The sequence below is a fragment of the Ascaphus truei genome, unplaced genomic scaffold, assembly GCF_040206685.1.
Source record: "Ascaphus truei isolate aAscTru1 unplaced genomic scaffold, aAscTru1.hap1 HAP1_SCAFFOLD_386, whole genome shotgun sequence".
Classification (NCBI taxonomy): domain Eukaryota; kingdom Metazoa; phylum Chordata; class Amphibia; order Anura; family Ascaphidae; genus Ascaphus; species Ascaphus truei.
The window spans coordinates 276,119-289,528 of record NW_027456716.1 but is presented as its reverse complement, the minus strand read 5'-3'; the positions used below and the strand labels follow the sequence as shown (position 1 = coordinate 289,528).

Below are 13,410 nucleotides of genomic sequence, written 5' to 3'. Positions count from 1 at the left end.
CCGTTATGTCACATGTATTATTTCCTGTGAAGGAAGCGCTATGTATATTCCCATTATGGTCACAAATTGGACGATACTGTATTTCCATTATGTCTCCTATTATTTTCCCATGATATCTCATAGAATACTGTCATCCAAAACCACATCATTATTGAATGATTGAAAATGATGCCTCCGTTTTAAAATGTGCCCTTGTATTCTCCAACGTCTTAGCGTGAAAATACACCGTCTGCCCGACTCGAGATGACTTCAAACCTCCGGAGGATTTAACCCACTCTTATAGCGCTGATGATCTGGGAAAACAAAATGGCGGACGAGCTCGGGAGAAGACAGTAATTGAGTCAGACAACCATTGAAGCTTTGTCAAAACTGTTCTCTCATTTATTGAAGGGTTACAGCCAGTTTATATAGCAAACTTGAGCATAGAAAAAACACAGATATGAGAACATACTTCCCCTTTTACTTCACAGTCTGTCTATCTCAGCAAAATGACAGTTAGACAGTTTATGGTCTGAGAAAGGGGCTCACTACCGGGTTAGGAGGCCGTTAAGGAAATGTCAGCATGTTCTGTAATGCATTCTTGTGTAACTTATGCTCAATATGGCTGAAGACAAGTTCCTGTTTTCTATAGGGCAAAACAAGTCTGAACAAATACAGTTCGGCTAGAGATAAGTAGGTGATAGTTCAGGTCACTTTCTCAGACTGCCTGGACAGCACAATTTCATATGGCATATAGCATGTGGTTAGTTCCTGAGACTTAAATGTTAGTACAGAATAGTTATAGAAAAATGGTTATCCAGCAATCAAAATGGAGTCCCCCCTTATATGCACATTTTCAATCCCCCCTTTTGTCATGACTAAATGACAATTAACCTCTAGGATATGGGGGTCTCGTATTGGATTTGAATATTATCATAATCCATCAAAGGTATCTGGACTCTAGTGGCAGTAGGTCCAGAGTTACATATCATATTTGGGAAACTGTGAATGGGGGCATTAACGTCCAGTGATGCATATGTGTGATCAATTGACTTACCAAAAGGCATAATCATTTTACATAAAGATAAACACATAAATTTGTAACATGAAATAATAACAACTAATACTACAAATATGCAAACGATAAATATCAGTCCCATAACAATTCTCTTTCCCTTATTTTGTCGTGGGTCCATAACCTAACAACTACTATATTGTTTTTGATATTGTTGATATACTTTGTCGTACTGAAGTAGTGGTGCAGGTTTTGGGGGTCCGAAGAAAAAAAAAAAAAAAAAAAATATATATATATATGTGGCCACAGGAGTTCTTGTTTGTAGAGAGATATATCTCGGTGTGGCTGGTATGATATCTTTTCTGTTTACCAGGTTGACTATTACTACAAAAACTATTACCAATTTCTAAATTACTATTCACACTGATCTTCTGTAACTACTAGCACATTATGGCGGCTAAAATTTGTGAAAATTGGTGGGGGCTAATTTCTACCGGGAGCGATTGCACAAATATCCATCTTGCACGCATCTTTCATACTGCATTTATTCAGAATGGCAAAACAGAAAAATGGCTGCTATGGTAAAAAATGGCTGACTTATGATCCTTTCCTTGTGGCTGACACACGCCTCTGGGTGACCTCCCACTTTCCTCATAGCCTCATATCCAATCTTCTTAGTCCCCTCTTATTCTTTAGAGACAGTCTATTTAAAGAACAGTTAACCATTGCATAGTCCTGCTGGATCAGGAGATTGTCCAATTGTGCCTTGTCATTCTTTTTCGGCCATTATATCGGCACAGTTGATTTCTTCTCGGTCTCTTCTTCTGGGGGACTGCTGACATCACCGAAAAGAGGCATAGCGTCGGTGGGGGTGCAACGCACTTCTGGATCAAAGTTTACTGCATATGACACATACATAGAGAGTGATGAGTAGGACAGACACACACACAAAAGCATCCAATAGCTTCGCTTCCAGAGAACTAATCCAACCACCAAGTCCCAACAAATCCCATCCGTCATCTCTACCTTTAAACACTGGACTATTTTCCCCAAATAACATAAACTATTCTAGTTGCAGGGTAATATTCTATCTGTCCTCTTATCACAGAGTCAATAACTTCCCTAGGGCAAACTCTTATTTCTACACCCTTCGTAACCAATTTCTTATAGATGGTTCTACAAATGTCTTATTTCATATTGTCTTTTTCTCAAGGGGTTAAATATAACACTTATTTTCCCTGGGGTGCAACCTATTGAATATAGATAGTATATTGGGTTATATTATACATAAAATATGGGCTTTGTTTACTAGGATTCCATTGTGTGACAAAAGGTGTGCATATATGCTATACACAAATCAATAAAAACAAAATAACAATTACTAAACAAAATATACCTGTTCCTACCCTATCGTCTTTGTGTGCACACTTATTTACACAAACCTAATAGACTATACATTTATAATTAAAATAACAAAACCTGTAAAGAAAAAAAATTATTAAAAAGTTCAAAGTTCATATGTTGAGGCCTGGAATTTTGGCTGTGTCTCTAGGCTTTTCCACTTTGGATACGGTGCAGATTGAAGCAACTGTGGGTGGTGCTGGGATAAGTTTCATATGCGTAACGTGGATCCAAAAAGAGACCTCTGCCACTTTATTTGCTGTAGTGGTGATGAGTAGTACTTTTAATAGTAGTAGTAGCGCCTTTTCATCTGGGATGAAGAACGTTCTTGCGTAGGAAATGCTTGACCATTAACCCATCTCTCGTAGGTGCACTTTCAACTTTGACATGTGCCTAGAGAGACTCAAAAATATATCAGTTGCATACAATACTTACTAATTGTTTTACTAAACAGTCACTGTGGTCTTGACTTTGCTACAATCTAAATTCATTCAAATTGGTGCCTCAGCTATTGCCAAACCAAAAGAAAAAAAATGACTAAAATAATTCTGTATAGAACTCCAAACTAATTACTTGTAATATAATTTCTTTGAAAAGTGCCGAGCACACTGCCAACCTTAAAAGGCACTCAGCATTATTCTTAAAAATAATAATAATAATACTTTCAGATTTCGTTCATCCCGGGCACTAAACCATCTAACTTCTGGGCATAGACAGCTATATGATAAACAGCAATAATACCCCTCCTTTGTTCACATAATTTTATATATGAACAATATTACAGAAAGGATAACAGCATTCAAAACATAACTAACTATTGTTGTTTGATCTGTAGCTAAACTAACTTGAATCCTTTGGGTATAAAATTTGCATTAAAAACACTGAAAACACTACTGAATATAAATATAAGCAACTATTGTCTTCTGACAGAAACATCCTGTAATATAAGAAATTATAGACACAGATTTAAAAACTTTTTTTTTTTTTTTTTTTCCCTCGGATTGGAACAAGCTTGAAATAGCTTTCTGGGCATCCTGTCAAAACCTTGGAACAAAACAGATAAGAAGAAAAAAAAAAAAAAAAAAAAAAACTGTTAATTACATTACAATATAATTTGGGACATCTAAAAATGCAGCTCCTCACACGGCCTGATAACAGAATAAAATGTGACACACAAAAGAAACAAAAATAATACAACAAAAATTACCAAGACAAGGCAATGCAAAACTGTTTGATCCTGCTCGCAAACTATATTAATAAAACAGTTAAACCTAATTTGTAGCTACAGAGCTTCGGTTAATTTTCGTGTCTCAAATGTATCTCCGCACATTTTTTACTGGAGAAGGGGGGCTGTCTGGGCTGCTATTCTGATTCTCTATCTCCCTCTCTCTCTCTTGTCATGGAAATAGAGAAGTTGGAAAAGGATGTCTTTCTGGTTTTTAAGAAATCATCGTCTGGCCAGAACGAATAAATCCTCAAAATATACCAGTGACTGGGCTGAATTATATATTTTTTTTTCCTTTTTTTTTTGACATTTGCCCATATTTTTGTCCTTTTCTCTATAACCAGTCAAACTCTCCCTTTCCCATTATTGATTAGTTTGTGTTATAGTGCGGGTGTTTCTTACCTTTAAAATTTACACTTAACATGAGCAATTAATTATGTTCTTATTTCAGAAACACTTGCAAGTACCTAGATAATAATTGTATATATACAATAAACCGACATTCATATTATTCAATGCACATAAAACTTTCACATAGTTAGGATTCACTCAGATTATACAAGCACACAGGGATTACTTAATCAACCTTTTTACCATATTTATAAAATTTAATAAAACATTCTGGGGAAAAACTAATTTTCCTACCTTGAATTTACACACAAAACATATTTTCCACTAAGATTTACAATACTTGAGAATCTCAATACCGGCGGGAAAGACCCGTCTGAATTTAGACAAAAATATTCTACTAAAAAAAAATTCTCTGGTTCCCTTCTTAGGGGCTGGTTTGCAATTACTGGAAAAATATCTTGTCTCTTTACAATCATAGCACTTCCTGTCCTTTCTTTTCCCTTGCTTTCTTAGCTTCTCTGCTCTTTTTTTTTTTCCTTACGTATATTTTTTTAGCGTTGTTTTGACAGACCTGAATAAAACTGTGCCACAGTGTCAGTATCTGATTCTGATTCATCCTGTGACTTTTCCCTGTCCCATGAACGGTCCCTGACAGGGGTTAATTCCTGCCTAGAGTCCGTCTCTTCCCCATCCGTACCGATCTGCCTGGCAGGCATATCAATAGGGAGTGGTCTAGGGAGCCTATTGCTTCGGGTTCCCCATGAAGCCATAAGAACTTCTTTATCGGAGACTGCCTCAGAGCCTGTGACCTAGGAAAGGTTAAGGGATCAGGGTTTTTTTTTTTTTTTTTTAAGAACAGGGACACTGGGGTAAATTGGGGCTACCTATGGAAATGGTAATTGTCCCGATGCCATAGGGGCAGGGGGCAAATATGCATTTTGAGAGTTATATATATATAAAAAAAAATTCAGTTGACAGCACTTAAAAGATGCAATTTTGACACAGGCTGCAGCATATTCCTTATCAGTTTTAATAATGCTAAAATCAACCTCTGCTTCAGCACAATCCTGTGTGTCAGCTAACAATGATTCATATTCGCGTTTTTTTAGCAGTGCGAATCAAATCGTTCCTGGTAGTATTTTTAGGTATGAAAACAGATGATTGCGGTGTAATTAGGACAGGTTTGGCATTACTATGTGCGGGAGTTAATGTTACAGCACATGAATCAGTCAATACCTCTTTAAATTCCTCAGCTAGTTCCCTTTCAGAAGCACAAAAATCCTTAACTCTATGATTGCTGGCTCCTGCAGATGACTCAGACGTCACAGAACCTGCTGAAGCAGTGGTTTCTTTAAGTTTTCTTAAAGGCAATTGGTTACGGGGTGATGGTATATCGGAATGAGACGAATCTGAAGTATCGTCTTCCCATTCACTCTCCCTGGAGACAGGGGGTGAAACGAGAGATGAAACTTTTGTGGAGCTTACGGCATTGGGAAGCTTTCTGTTTGGGCTTTCTTTACAGGACGACTTATGATGCTCAGATTCAGATAGGTGTGCCACCTCTGATTCTGCATCGTCTCTCAACTCCACATAGGTGGGTAGAGAGGGCTGTGGGCAAATGCCATTACTCTCCTCCCTGCGTACGGATGCAGGAGGTTTGGGGTGATGACTTGCAGCATAGTGTGATAACGCTGCCAACATGTTAGGATCAAAACTTGGAAAATAGTGGCACAGGTGTGATAGGACTATACGGGGGTATTTGTAACATCACAGAAGGCGGTGGCGGTGGGGGTAACACATCTGGAGGTAGAAACTCCTGTGGGGGTGCATTAGGGGCTTGGGAATACATTGTAGTGAGATTATCAGGCGGGGGTGGCCAAATTGGCTCCTCAAATTTTGGGTTATTATTTTGTTTAGCCTCATCAATGTGAGGTGCAACTTTTACCCAAATGCGGCCACATAATGCCATATAATGCATGTCCCACTCGGGATCAGGCTGAAACCATAGCCATTCAGGATCTCCACCCAAACATAATCCTTTTATCATTGTCATATGAAATGCGGCAAAACTACCTTCCCATCATTTAGACAATACAATACACACTTGATTAAAATAACCAAAATCAAGCCCGTTTTGCACTGTAAAAAGATATGAGCAACACAGCGTAATATCATGCACTTATATATTTAGCACTTATATACTTAGCACTTATATACTCAGCACTTATATATCCTACGCACTGATATACTTATCTTGTATATGTTTACGCACAGATAGACTCAGCACTTATATACTTATGCACTTATATATACTTAGCACTTTATATGTCTTATATATCTTAGTTTATATATATAACGACATGCCCATGCACAATAATACAGAAAAAAGAAAAAAATCCCTTAAAAATCCCGTACAATCCTCCTCCCCCCTTAAAAAAAAAAAAATACACTTTTCCCACAGACACTGTAAGAGTTTTTCAAGCAGATACCCAACTATATCGCTTGTTCCTATCTCTCAACAGGGACTATAACCCTGTGTATATACTTCTGTCAAGGATTCATGTAATCCTGACTTCACTTTGAGTCCTTTACTCAAGTGTCTCTATGGTTTTTCCTTAACCTTGAATCATCCGGTGCAGCGGTAACTCTAAAAAACTTCTAAACTTTAAAACCTTATGGGCTCTTTGGGCAAGGAGACACAGACGGATAATATACAGATAAAATATATATCTTGTATGCTTACCCCGAATGTGGCTTCTTTCCCAACTTCCGACACCATGAAAATGTGCCCTTGTATTCTCCAACGTCTTAGCGTGAAAATACACCGTCTGCCCGACTCGAGATGACTTCAAACCTCCGGAGGATTTAACCCACTCTTATAGCGCTGATGATCTGGGAAAACAAAATGGCGGACGAGCTCGGGAGAAGACAGTAATTGAGTCAGACAACCATTGAAGCTTTGTCAAAACTGTTCTCTCATTTATTGAAGGGTTACAGCCAGTTTATATAGCAAACTTGAGCATAGAAAAAACACAGATATGAGAACATACTTCCCCTTTTACTTCACAGTCTGTCTATCTCAGCAAAATGACAGTTAGACAGTTTATGGTCTGAGAAAGGGGCTCACTACCGGGTTAGGAGGCCGTTAAGGAAATGTCAGCATGTTCTGTAATGCATTCTTGTGTAACTTATGCTCAATATGGCTGAAGACAAGTTCCTGTTTTCTATAGGGCAAAACAAGTCTGAACAAATACAGTTCGGCTAGAGATAAGTAGGTGATAGTTCAGGTCACTTTCTCAGACTGCCTGGACAGCACAATTTCATATGGCATATAGCATGTGGTTAGTTCCTGAGACTTAAATGTTAGTACAGAATAGTTATAGAAAAATGGTTATCCAGCAATCAAAATGGAGTCCCCCCTTATATGCACATTTTCAGAAGCGCTATGTATATTCCCATTATGGTCACAAATTGGACGATACTGTATTTCCATTATGTCTCCTATTATTTTCCCATGATATCTCATAGAATACTGTCATCCAAAACCACATCATTATTGAATGATTGAAAATGATGCCTCCGTTTTATGTCAAGATTGTCTTGACACTTAGACCCCCAAGATTTCAATAGCGCCTCACTTAAAAGATGACATTATTTTTGATTCAAATGAACTTTTATGGTGCAGAAGCCGCATGGTGCCTGTGCCTACAGTGTATGTATTTGTCAGTGTGTCTCTATCTGCATTTCTGTCTCTTGCTGGCCGCCAGCCTGTGTGATGATGTCAGCCTGTCTGTGATGTAAGAGAGACATTGTGATATCATCACATACTGTAGGCAGGATGGCAGGTGTAAAGCTTCTAAAAGAGAGAGGGAGGGAGAGAGGGAGAGGAGAGAGAGGGAGAAAGAGGGAGAGAGAGAGCAAGCAGCTCCTCCCTCCCATGCAAATGACTGGAGGCAGAGGAGTAGAGGGACAGAAGCCTGTGCTGCTTGTAATGGGACAGGATTTGGGGTGCTGTTTCATGCTCTATCTCCCTCCCTCCCACTGTCTCAGGTGCAGAAAGTTTTCAAGGGAGAGAGGAAAGGAAGAGGAAAATGGAAGCTGAGGAGAGCTGGTCCTGTCCCTCTTGTTGGTAAAGAGGGGGCATCCAGAAAGAGGTAAGGAGATAGTTTTATTTTAATTCAAGAAGGAGTGCCTGGTGGCGAAGCTGGTGTGCTCTGTCACCCTACAGACCCCTCCCTGTGTGTGTGCGTGCGTGCGTGCGTGCGTCTGCAGGGGGTATCTGTCCCATCCATAGATATCAGGGGTACTGCAGCTGCTGCTGCTGTTCAAACTTTTGCTTTAGGCCCATTCCTTTGATGTTAATAAGCGTTTCTAGTACAATCTTTTTCGCTCTGTTCACCCACATCTTTACATTACCTCGTGTGTGTGTGTGTGTGTGTGTGTATGTGTATGTGTGTGTACGTGTGTATAGCATGTGTTTGAAACACTATACTGTATCTGCATAGAAAAAAAGCCTTCTTTTAGTAATGTACAGTTCAAATACTGTATGAACATGACCCCATCTCATCTCATCCCCCTGACTCTGGATACAAAACATTCATGTATTCGTTTGCAACTTTTCATACAATTTGCTTGCACCATTTCAGAGAAATTAAATATTTAAAATGGAAATAAATTGGTAACTGCAGTAACAAACAACACTGTACATGCTAATAGTACATCCATGTAAGCAGTACATACATGCTCAGGAGTTGTTTTTTTGGATCGGTATATACTTGTCATTATCCACTTCAACCATTTTAATTCCCCCCTTTTAAATTATTGTACTGGTTGATGTGTATATATATATATATATATATATATATATATATATATATATATATATATATATATAGATATAGATATATATATATATATATATATCTATATATATATATATATATATATTTCAACCATTATCACCTACAGTACAGTAGCATACAGTGCTCCCACTGCAGCAAGGGATTCTGGGAAATGACATGCAATGTTTACTCGCTCATCCCACAACGTGGCGGTATCAAATATAGCGTTTTCCCAGTTATTATATCCCTGCAGGATGTAGGATAATCCCAGCCAAACCCACATACTTACTACATTCCCGTTATGTCACATGTATTATTTCCTGTGAAGGAAGCGCTATGTATATTCCCATTATGGTCACAAATTGGACGATACTGTATTTCCATTATGTCTCCTATTATTTTCCCATGATATCTCATAGAATACTGTCATCCAAAACCACATCATTATTGAATGATTGAAAATGATGCCTCCGTTTTATGTCAAGATTGTCTTGACACTTAGACCCCCAAGATTTCAATAGCGCCTCACTTAAAAGATGACATTATTTTTGATTCAAATGAACTTTTATGGTGCAGAAGCCGCATGGTGCCTGTGCCTACAGTGTATGTATTTGTCAGTGTGTCTCTATCTGCATTTCTGTCTCTTGCTGGCCGCCAGCCTGTGTGATGATGTCAGCCTGTCTGTGATGTAAGAGAGACATTGTGATATCATCACATACTGTAGGCAGGATGGCAGGTGTAAAGCTTCTAAAAGAGAGAGGGAGGGAGAGAGGTAGAGGAGAGAGAGGGAGAAAGAGGGAGAGAGAGAGCAAGCAGCTCCTCCCTCCCATGCAAATGACTGGAGGCAGAGGAGTAGAGGGACAGAAGCCTGTGCTGCTTGTAATGGGACAGGATTTGGGGTGCTGTTTCATGCTCTATCTCCCTCCCTCCCACTGTCTCAGGTGCAGAAAGTTTTCAAGGGAGAGAGGAAAGGAAGAGGAAAATGGAAGCTGAGGAGAGCTGGTCCTGTCCCTCTTGTTGGTAAAGAGGGGGCATCCAGAAAGAGGTAAGGAGATAGTTTTATTTTAATTCAAGAAGGAGTGCCTGGTGGCGAAGCTGGTGTGCTCTGTCACACTACAGACCCCTCCCTGTGTGTGTGCGTGCGTGCGTGCGTGCGTCTGCAGGGGGTATCTGTCCCATCCATAGATATCAGGGGTACTGCAGCTGCTGCTGCTGTTCAAACTTTTGCTTTAGGCCCATTCCTTTGATGTTAATAAGCGTTTCTAGTACAATCTTTTTCGCTCTGTTCACCCACATCTTTACATTACCTCGTGTGTGTGTGTGTGTGTGTGTGTGTGTGTGTGTGTGTGTGTGTGTGTGTGTATGTGTATGTGTGTGTACGTGTGTATAGCATGTGTTTGAAACACTATACTGTATCTGCATAGAAAAAAAGCCTTCTTTTAGTAATGTACAGTTCAAATACTGTATGAACATGACCCCATCTCATCTCATCCCCCTGACTCTGGATACAAAACATTCATGTATTCGTTTGCAACTTTTCATACAATTTGCTTGCACCATTTCAGAGAAATTAAATATTTAAAATGGAAATAAATTGGTAACTGCAGTAACAAACAACACTGTACATGCTAATAGTACATCCATGTAAGCAGTACATACATGCTCAGGAGTTGTTTTTTTGGATCGGTATATACTTGTCATTATCCACTTCAACCATTTTAATTCCCCCCTTTTAAATTATTGTACTGGTTGATGTGTATGTATATATATATATATATATATATATATATATATATATATATATATATATATAGATATATATCTATATATCTATATATATATATATATATATATATATATATATATTTCAACCATTATCACCTACAGTACAGTAGCATACAGTGCTCCCACTGCAGCAAGGGATTCTGGGAAATGACATGCAATGTTTACTCGCTCATCCCACAACGTGGCGGTATCAAATATAGCGTTTTCCCAGTTATTATATCCCTGCAGGATGTAGGATAATCCCAGCCAAACCCACATACTTACTACATTCCCGTTATGTCACATGTATTATTTCCTGTGAAGGAAGCGCTATGTATATTCCCATTATGGTCACAAATTGGACGATACTGTATTTCCATTATGTCTCCTATTATTTTCCCATGATATCTCATAGAATACTGTCATCCAAAACCACATCATTATTGAATGATTGAAAATGATGCCTCCGTTTTATGTCAAGATTGTCTTGACACTTAGACCCCCAAGATTTCAATAGCGCCTCACTTAAAAGATGACATTATTTTTGATTCAAATGAACTTTTATGGTGCAGAAGCCGCATGGTGCCTGTGCCTACAGTGTATGTATTTGTCAGTGTGTCTCTATCTGCATTTCTGTCTCTTGCTGGCCGCCAGCCTGTGTGATGATGTCAGCCTGTCTGTGATGTAAGAGAGACATTGTGATATCATCACATACTGTAGGCAGGATGGCAGGTGTAAAGCTTCTAAAAGAGAGAGGGAGGGAGAGAGGGAGAGGAGAGAGAGGGAGAAAGAGGGAGAGAGAGAGCAAGCAGCTCCTCCCTCCCATGCAAATGACTGGAGGCAGAGGAGTAGAGGGACAGAAGCCTGTGCTGCTTGTAATGGGACAGGATTTGGGGTGCTGTTTCATGCTCTATCTCCCTCCCTCCCACTGTCTCAGGTGCAGAAAGTTTTCAAGGGAGAGAGGAAAGGAAGAGGAAAATGGAAGCTGAGGAGAGCTGGTCCTGTCCCTCTTGTTGGTAAAGAGGGGGCATCCAGAAAGAGGTAAGGAGATAGTTTTATTTTAATTCAAGAAGGAGTGCCTGGTGGCGAAGCTGGTGTGCTCTGTCACACTACAGACCCCTCCCTGTGTGTGTGCGTGCGTGCGTGCGTGCGTGCGTGCGTCTGCAGGGGGTATCTGTCCCATCCATAGATATCAGGGGTACTGCAGCTGCTGCTGCTGTTCAAACTTTTGCTTTAGGCCCATTCCTTTGATGTTAATAAGCGTTTCTAGTACAATCTTTTTAGCTCTGTTCACCCACATCTTTACATTACCTCGTGTGTGTGTGTGTGTGTGTGTATGTGTATGTGTGTGTACGTGTGTATAGCATGTGTTTGAAACACTATACTGTATCTGCATAGAAAAAAAGCCTTCTTTTAGTAATGTACAGTTCAAATACTGTATGAACATGACCCCATCTCATCTCATCCCCCTGACTCTGGATACAAAACATTCATGTATTCGTTTGCAACTTTTCATACAATTTGCTTGCACCATTTCAGAGAAATTAAATATTTAAAATGGAAATAAATTGGTAACTGCAGTAACAAACAACACTGTACATGCTAATAGTACATCCATGTAAGCAGTACATACATGCTCAGGAGTTGTTTTTTTGGATCGGTATATACTTGTCATTATCCACTTCAACCATTTTAATTCCCCCCTTTTAAATTATTGTACTGGTTGATGTGTATGTATATATATATATATATATATATATATATATATATATATATATAGATATATATCTATATATCTATATATATATATATATATATATATTTCAACCATTATCACCTACAGTACAGTAGCATACAGTGCTCCCACTGCAGCAAGGGATTCTGGGAAATGACATGCAATGTTTACTCGCTCATCCCACAACGTGGCGGTATCAAATATAGCGTTTTCCCAGTTATTATATCCCTGCAGGATGTAGGATAATCCCAGCCAAACCCACATACTTACTACATTCCCGTTATGTCACATGTATTATTTCCTGTGAAGGAAGCGCTATGTATATTCCCATTATGGTCACAAATTGGACGATACTGTATTTCCATTATGTCTCCTATTATTTTCCCATGATATCTCATAGAATACTGTCATCCAAAACCACATCATTATTGAATGATTGAAAATGATGCCTCCGTTTTATGTCAAGATTGTCTTGACACTTAGACCCCCAAGATTTCAATAGCGCCTCACTTAAAAGATGACATTATTTTTGATTCAAATGAACTTTTATGGTGCAGAAGCCGCATGGTGCCTGTGCCTACAGTGTATGTATTTGTCAGTGTGTCTCTATCTGCATTTCTGTCTCTTGCTGGCCGCCAGCCTGTGTGATGATGTCAGCCTGTCTGTGATGTAAGAGAGACATTGTGATATCATCACATACTGTAGGCAGGATGGCAGGTGTAAAGCTTCTAAAAGAGAGAGGGAGGGAGAGAGGGAGAGGAGAGAGAGGGAGAAAGAGGGAGAGAGAGAGCAAGCAGCTCCTCCCTCCCATGCAAATGACTGGAGGCAGAGGAGTAGAGGGACAGAAGCCTGTGCTGCTTGTAATGGGACAGGATTTGGGGTGCTGTTTCATGCTCTATCTCCCTCCCTCCCACTGTCTCAGGTGCAGAAAGTTTTCAAGGGAGAGAGGAAAGGAAGAGGAAAATGGAAGCTGAGGAGAGCTGGTCCTGTCCCTCTTGTTGGTAAAGAGGGGGCATCCAGAAAGAGGTAAGGAGATAGTTTTATTTTAATTCAAGAAGGAGTGCCTGGTGGCGAAGCTGGTGTGCTCTGTCACACTACA

At 39.4% G+C, this 13,410-nt stretch overlaps 1 long non-coding RNA gene across 1 annotated transcript; it reads right to left on the bottom strand.

Moving 5' to 3' along the window:
* Positions 1-352: 352 nt before the first annotated feature.
* LOC142483892 (uncharacterized) lies at positions 353-7,388 on the bottom strand. The gene is made up of 2 exons (XR_012797490.1): positions 6,715-7,388; positions 353-2,788 (listed from the first exon to the last, which is right to left on the bottom strand). It is a non-coding gene; the product is annotated as an uncharacterized LOC142483892 (long non-coding RNA).
* Between the last annotated feature and the right edge of the window lie 6,022 nt (positions 7,389-13,410).